Source organism: the organism of the source record quoted next, unplaced genomic scaffold, assembly GCF_019419815.1.
Source record: "Pyrus x bretschneideri cultivar Hongxiangsu unplaced genomic scaffold, Pyrus_bretschneideri_v1 Contig10, whole genome shotgun sequence".
NCBI lineage: Eukaryota > Viridiplantae > Streptophyta > Magnoliopsida > Rosales > Rosaceae > Pyrus > Pyrus x bretschneideri.
This window is the reverse complement of record NW_025999391.1, coordinates 2358019-2365095: the sequence shown is the minus strand read 5'-3', so window position 1 is coordinate 2365095 and position 7077 is coordinate 2358019. Positions and strand designations below refer to the sequence as shown.

Below are 7077 nucleotides of genomic sequence, written 5' to 3'. Positions count from 1 at the left end.
AAGATGAAATACACAAGTTTGCAGAATATTGTACATTGTCTTTCTCTACTCTTTCTCTCTCTCTCCTCATTTCTCTCTACAATTTCTTCCATAGTTTTATAACAAAGCTGTTTTTATCCCCTAAAAGCAAAGCCTTGATCAAGTAGGAGGTTACTCGAACCAAGTGACCTAATGTTCTCAGTCCATATCTTGCTATCTTGCAATTATAGACTAACAAAATATGTAGTCTTTTCTAGTTATGTAGTTATTTTGGCGGTTTTGTAGTGTTCTTTATTTTTCTTTTCTACGAAATAAGATTCATAGATTTGTTTTTCTTTTCTCATATTTTAATTTGCTAACGATCTTTGCTTGTACTCGAAATCAGGACTTGCATATATTTTCAACAGAATCATCCAATTCTACAATTCCACAAAGGAAAATTAACATAGAAAACGAAAGAAAGTTAGTAATTTTAAAGAGAAAATTTAATATGAAGTCAAAAGGAGTAATATTTTGATCTTTCATGTTTACTTGTAAGATTTCAGGATTTCTGTGTTCCTGTTATTAACCTTCAAACTTCTAACTTGCAGACCAAGAAATAAAATTATACGTATAAATAACGGGAGAGAACCCAGCAGTTTCTTTTGCATCTGTCATCAACATTTCTGGTAAGTAAACATGCTCTAAAAGAAAACCCATCGATTTTGAACTTCCCAATTTAATCCCATCTCAGGTAGGTTTTCCCTAAGCAAATGTGCAACTTTACAACTGGGACTGGTTACTTGAGCGTAGATTGATGGACCTATTTTCTATCCACGCTCTACAATATTAACAATTTCCCCCAAAATAGACGTACCTGTATTCATTTTCGTACAGTAAGACAAATAATAATTCTTTAGACCCGTCAACTAGAATCCTGATGAATGACTTTTAACTTGCCTTTTCCGATAGAACTGAGATGATCTCCGACCGAGTTTTTTCAAGTGCATTGGACAAATTCTCAGGCTTCCGCCCTCCTGCCTGAGCAAAGTTGGGTCTTCCCCACCCCCTCCACCACCGCACAACTTAGCTATGGGCCATATGAACTTCCCGGCCTGTATTCGCAACTTGACAACCCCTGGGGTGAATGCAGCCAGCAGACCTACCTTCTTGTCACCTGGACAAGAGCCCAGAATTACAGCTGCCGGATCTTCTAGTGTCTCTATCAGATATTCGGCTGCCTTTTTTAGTGAATCGGCATCAGTGTCTTCCATGGATTCAACTAGTACCCTGTGATACGATATTTTCAACAAAGAGTGCGAAAATATAAGCAAATAACAATGAGGAGGGGACTCAATTATTGAGCCACTTTTACATGTTGGTTCAAAACCAAATAAGTTAAAATAGAAAATGACAATCAGGTAGAATACTGAATATAACTCGATTTTTACTTTCACAAGATTACGTGATTTCTTAGGCTACTATGCATCCTTCAGAACTTCAATCATGAGTTTCTTATCATTTGAAGGTAGGTGCTTCAGATGAGTAAAAATAGTAGTTAAACTCCTCGAGTAAGATGGGTGCTTATTTGATAAATGGCGATATATTCACAAGGCCTATGTAACTATGTAGTCAAATATGTACCTGACTTTTTGTGAAGTTCCCACAGAAATTGCTTTGCTTGCCATGATTGATGCTTTGTAAATTGCTGCTTTTTCTCGTAAGGTAGAAACTTCGTTTCTTGTCATCCGTAACTCCTCTAGCAGATTATCTACCCTGTTTGTTACTTCTTCAGCTTTCACCTTCACAAAGGCAACATTAAATAATAAATTTTCTTGTTCCATTAATAAGGGAAGTATTAAGCACCAAACAGCATTTGGAAACTGGAAAAGAAAAGTGAAAGAGAAAGGAAAAAGAGACAAAAAAACACTAGAATTAAAGAGTAAAAGAAAACATACTTTGAGAGTCGAACATAGTTGTTTCATGTAATAATCTCTGGCATTGACATATTCAATAAAGGCGTCACCTGCCACAGTTTCTATCCGCCTTATTCCAGATGCAATACCCTGTTCTGAGATTATTTTGAAACTGCGTATTTCAGAAGTATTGCTCACATGGGTCCCACCACAAAGTTCCATGGATATGCCAGGAACCTCTACAACTCGAACCTGCAGCAGGTCATAGTTTAAGTGAAAAACTCACAAGCAAATTTCACTCTGCATCCTGTTGAAATAAACACATTGTTTACGGGATCAAGAGAAGATGTGAAGCAGATTCAATATTAGAGATAAAGTAGTAAACTATACAAGTTACTGCAGTTCTTGTAATACAAAAGACACTCAAACCCCTTCACCATATTTCTCTCCAAACATTGCAATAGCCCCTGCTCCTTTGGCATCAGCAAGAGGCATCACTTTAGTTTGTAGCGGTGTTGCATCCCCAACCCATTTATTAACCAGACTTTCAATCTCCGCAAGCTCACTGTCCGTAAGTGGTCGATGAAAGTTGAAATCAAATCTTAGACGCTGAAAGCAACCAATGAACCAGCTTGTGACGTTTCCTGACCTATAACTTTCTTAAGTGCAGACTGCAGCAATGAGTAGCAGTATGATGAACCTGCAGGGAGCTCAACATAGTTCAGATTGCGAGCTAAAATGCCTCAGATAGAATATATTCTAATTAATTAGTGAATACCATATAATAGATCCATATATTGACTTTTGTAGTTGCAATTTATTCAGCTCAGAATATATAGATACCTCTCGTAGTTTTGAAGCTTGTTTATTGTTCATTATTTAGGAGGAAAAACCAATCCTGCAAGTATGTTTGTACCTTAGCTTGCTGCCTTAGTTTTGCATCCACTGAGGCTTCCACTTCTTTGCCAACTTCTAGAATTCCCTCTCGGATCGTACCCTTGTGAACAAAAATGTTACCCAAAGATTTTTGGACATCTATTATCTCCATAACAGCCTTGTATTGGTTTTCACCTTGCGGAATATATAGAAATCCATGATCTCCAATTTGACCTCCTGATTCTGCATAAAATGGAGTCCTGTTCAGCAATACTTCTACTTCACTTCCTTCGGAAACCTCTAGGACAGGGTTCCCATTGACTATAAGACTTTCCACTACGGCTGTTGCAGAAAGGGTTTCGTATCCAAGAAATTTGGTGTCTGCAACATCTTTTACAACATCTGCACTATTTCCCAAGGAAAGTTTAACGGCACTATGTGCAGCCTGGGATTGACGCCTTTGGTTTTCCATTTCAATATCAAAACCATTTATATCTATACTTACACCACATTCTTCAGCCACTTCTGCTGTTATTTCGACAGGAAACTCATGTGTCATACAAAAGAAATGCATCTTTTCCTGACAAGCAAGGTACAGTCCCACTTTCTTTTGCACTTGATAATGACTCAACTAACATTTGGTCAAGAAATTTTTCTCCCCTCTCCAGTGTCTGCACAAATTTATTTAAGTTCTTCCCTTTTCAACTCCTCAAAAATGCGGGGCATTCTACCTTCACATCCGGATATATGTGGGTGCTCATATCTATTACTTTTCCTGCAATGGCTCGTAAAAATGCTCCTTCAAGGTTTCCCTGACCATCTCCCTTTATACCAAGCATCCTGCCAGTAAGAACGGCCCTTCTAATAAGATGTCGAACGACATAACCTTGTCCAATATTTGATGGAACAACCCCATCCGATATGAGATATACAACTGCACGCACGTGATCTCCTATAATCTGAAATAAGAAAACTTCCATGAGCATTCCTACCAATGTGTTTGCTGAAAATACGAACTTAACAGATTGCGGTTTCTTAAACAAGGGCATACTTTGAGGTTCAGTTTTGACTGATCATCAGCTAGGTCATTTGGTACTTTTGCCAATTCTGAGGTTTTCTGTATAATTGGATAGATCAAATCGGTTTCATAGTTGTTTGAAACCTGCAAGAAAATCATGATTTAATTGATAATTATTGAACAAATTCATATGATACTTTTGTTGCAATCAATGCATCCTGCAGTTAACGACATGCTCAGTTAGTTTTCTTGTAAAACAGTAGAAGTATCAATTTTGCAAAGACATTTATATACATTATCATGCAAAACCAGCAAATCAACTGATACCTTCTGAAGAATGCGGGCCATAAGCTCCAAGCCAAGCCCAGTATCTATATTCTTCTGTTTCAAGGGTTCAAGGGAACCATCATCCTTCTTGTTGAATTCCATAAAAACTAAATTGTAAAACTCTATAAACCTCGTATCATCATTCAGATACTGAGAAATTAAATTCATCCCAAATGTAAATGACGGAAAAATCATCGCTGTAAAGTAGTTTGGAATTTAAACTTTTCCCTCCAAAGAAATTTTTTGAAAACCAAATACGTACTATATCAGCATATCCCCTCTTAGGATGGAAATCATAATAAATCTCAGAGCATGGACCGGTAACTCCACTAGTCCAAAAGTTGTCCTCTTCACCCATTCTCTTTATACGCTCAACAGGAACGCCCATCTGAATCAAAAGCCGTGATATGTCACATTCTGTTCTTACATTGGTTTAATTTAACATCAGTTATAGAACTAGAGATACACTTAAACAGTTAGTAGAGAACAAAAAAACACCGAGTCTTATATGATATTTGTGATTGTGATACTAGAAGCATACTCCAAAGGTAAAGAAAGATGTCCGTTTCATCAGAAGATACTGCACGTATGCATAAGGGTAAAAAGAAAATGTGTGTGTACATTATAAAACCAACCATAAATGTTGAAAGTCAGAAGGAGATTTATCACTGGCTCAATTTAATATAAATGCAATATGTACATGTAAGTATAGCTAGAAAAGAGAAGATGGATGAGCAGAAAAATAAAATAAAAGTAAAAACAACTATTGGGGACCTCGTTAATGGCTAACCTTGTCATGCTAGATTTCAAAAGCTTCATTATCCTCTTCAAAGACACTAATCCACAATCTGTTAGCGGGTAACCCAAATCTGAAAGAAATAAACAGATTTTGCAGACGTTATATTTTCATGAATAGAAAGGGTATAACTTGATAAAACTATGCATACTCATGAAAAGTAAAGCATAAATGAAATACAAAAGAATACCAAAGGACTATTGCTAAAAGGAAAACGAGAAAGAGTACAGTTTCTTATGAGACGGGGCTTTTTTCATAGAGCACAAATGGGAAATAAGAAAGATCATTTTTATAACAAGGAATTAAGATAAGATTCTTTGGAGTTTCTGTTTGCCCAAATGTAATGTATAAAGTGAATTAGGTGAGAATACTATGGTTAACTACTATTCAAAGAATAAGAACAGCGATCATTCTTGAAACAATAACCAGAACTTATAAATTAACATAAATGAGCGATAAACAACATTAAGTTTTTGCATACTCTACAGTTGAAAGCTCCCATGCCCATTGGACTGCCTCCTCCTTGAAGTAATCTCCAAAACTAAAATTTCCCAGCATCTTAAAGAACGTATGATGTTGAGTTGTTCGGCCTACAGTCTCCACATCATTTGTATGTATGCATCTCTGTGCAGTTGTGGCACGAGGAACTTGTCTAGGAACCTGAACGGGATCTGTGAGCACCATTAGAAAAGCTAGAGATTCTGTTTCAAAAAATGTAAGAAAGCAACAAGATCAGGATGAAAACTAAACAAAATCCACACAACAGAACTATAAACATAACGTAAACTAATATAGCGTACAATGTATATCACAGTATAGCAGTTCAAAAATACCCAAACTTTGGGGTTCTAATATGACCTTGATGATACACTAATAAACTGCTTTTATTACTTTACGAAAAAATTTTACTTCACAATTAACGCTGTTATGATTTCAATTGATATAATAACTATCTCATGACAGGTTCTAGAAAGTCAGTGTCATACCTGACCGAGAAATATAGGCTTAAATTGGAGCATTCCCGCAATTGTTAGTAGAACTGTGGGATCATCTGGCACAAGAGAAGCACTTGGAAGAACCTTGTGACCACGGGTAGCATAAAAATCAAGGAACCGACGGCATATGGAATCCCCACTCACAGAGAGATCCTTGGACTTACCTTCCACCAGTCCATCAGTTGCAGACTGTACAGGTGCTGAAAAGTAATGCAAGTAAAAACCATATCCTACGAATATAAAATCTCAACAATAATTAATAAGCTCTTAAAACAAAAATTATACAATTAGCCAAAGCAACCCGGTGTACTTTTAGTGCTAAACTGCATGCTCTGAATTGGTGTGACGGCACAATGCCTGCAGGGAAAGATATGGGAAGAAAAGAGAGGTACGGTTGCTGTGGTGATAAAGCCTGAAATTTTTTCCAAAACACCGATGTTCAGAAACTAGTGTGTGAACATGAAGTCAATGTAAAGCACTGAACCAAACATAATGCAATAAAACATATAAATTAAAAATAGCAAAATCTGGCACAACTATGATGTGAAGCTGCAAGAAGCGTACTAGATCACAAGATAAAAGTTGGACCTCTCATTACTGATGAACAAGAAATTTTTTCCGTTTACAACATGCAGGCAAATATATAGGTTCCATATGAGTAACAGGCAAACATTAGAGGCCTCCATATAAAGGTAGCATATGGCACTCACTCCTAACGTCCTAATGCAAGAAATTATATACGTTGGAGACAAGGGAGAGGATAAGGCCTTTGCAGAGTTCCACGTAATTAAGCTTTCAATTGATTTTGGTGGATTTTGGTAATGGGCCAAGGCCCAGAACAGAAGTACCCCAACACAGAGAAACGAACTCGATCTTTTAACTTGACTCAACTCATTCTTCAAATGAGCTTCAACTTACGTTTGGCTCAACTTAAGGAAATAAAAAACACAGTAATATATATGATATCCACGTTCAAACCTTGTCGTAGATTTCAAGTTACAATGCTAAATAAAGGTGTGGGTCGGTGGTTTACACAATTTTTGACACATGTTTTTGTGAGGTCTACTTCATAATGTATTTCAACAATTCGAATTGTTTATTTTTTAGATCTTACTTGAAAAATATGTCTATAAAAAATCATTTAAATCTAAAACCATATGTTCGGTGGATTAAAGGTTTAGGGATTCTTTG

General features: G+C 36.5%; 1 pseudogene; it reads right to left on the bottom strand.

The window, feature by feature from the left end:
* Positions 1–590: 590 nt before the first annotated feature.
* LOC125468836 lies at positions 591–6546 on the bottom strand (annotated as a pseudogene).
* Positions 6547–7077: the final 531 nt, after the last annotated feature.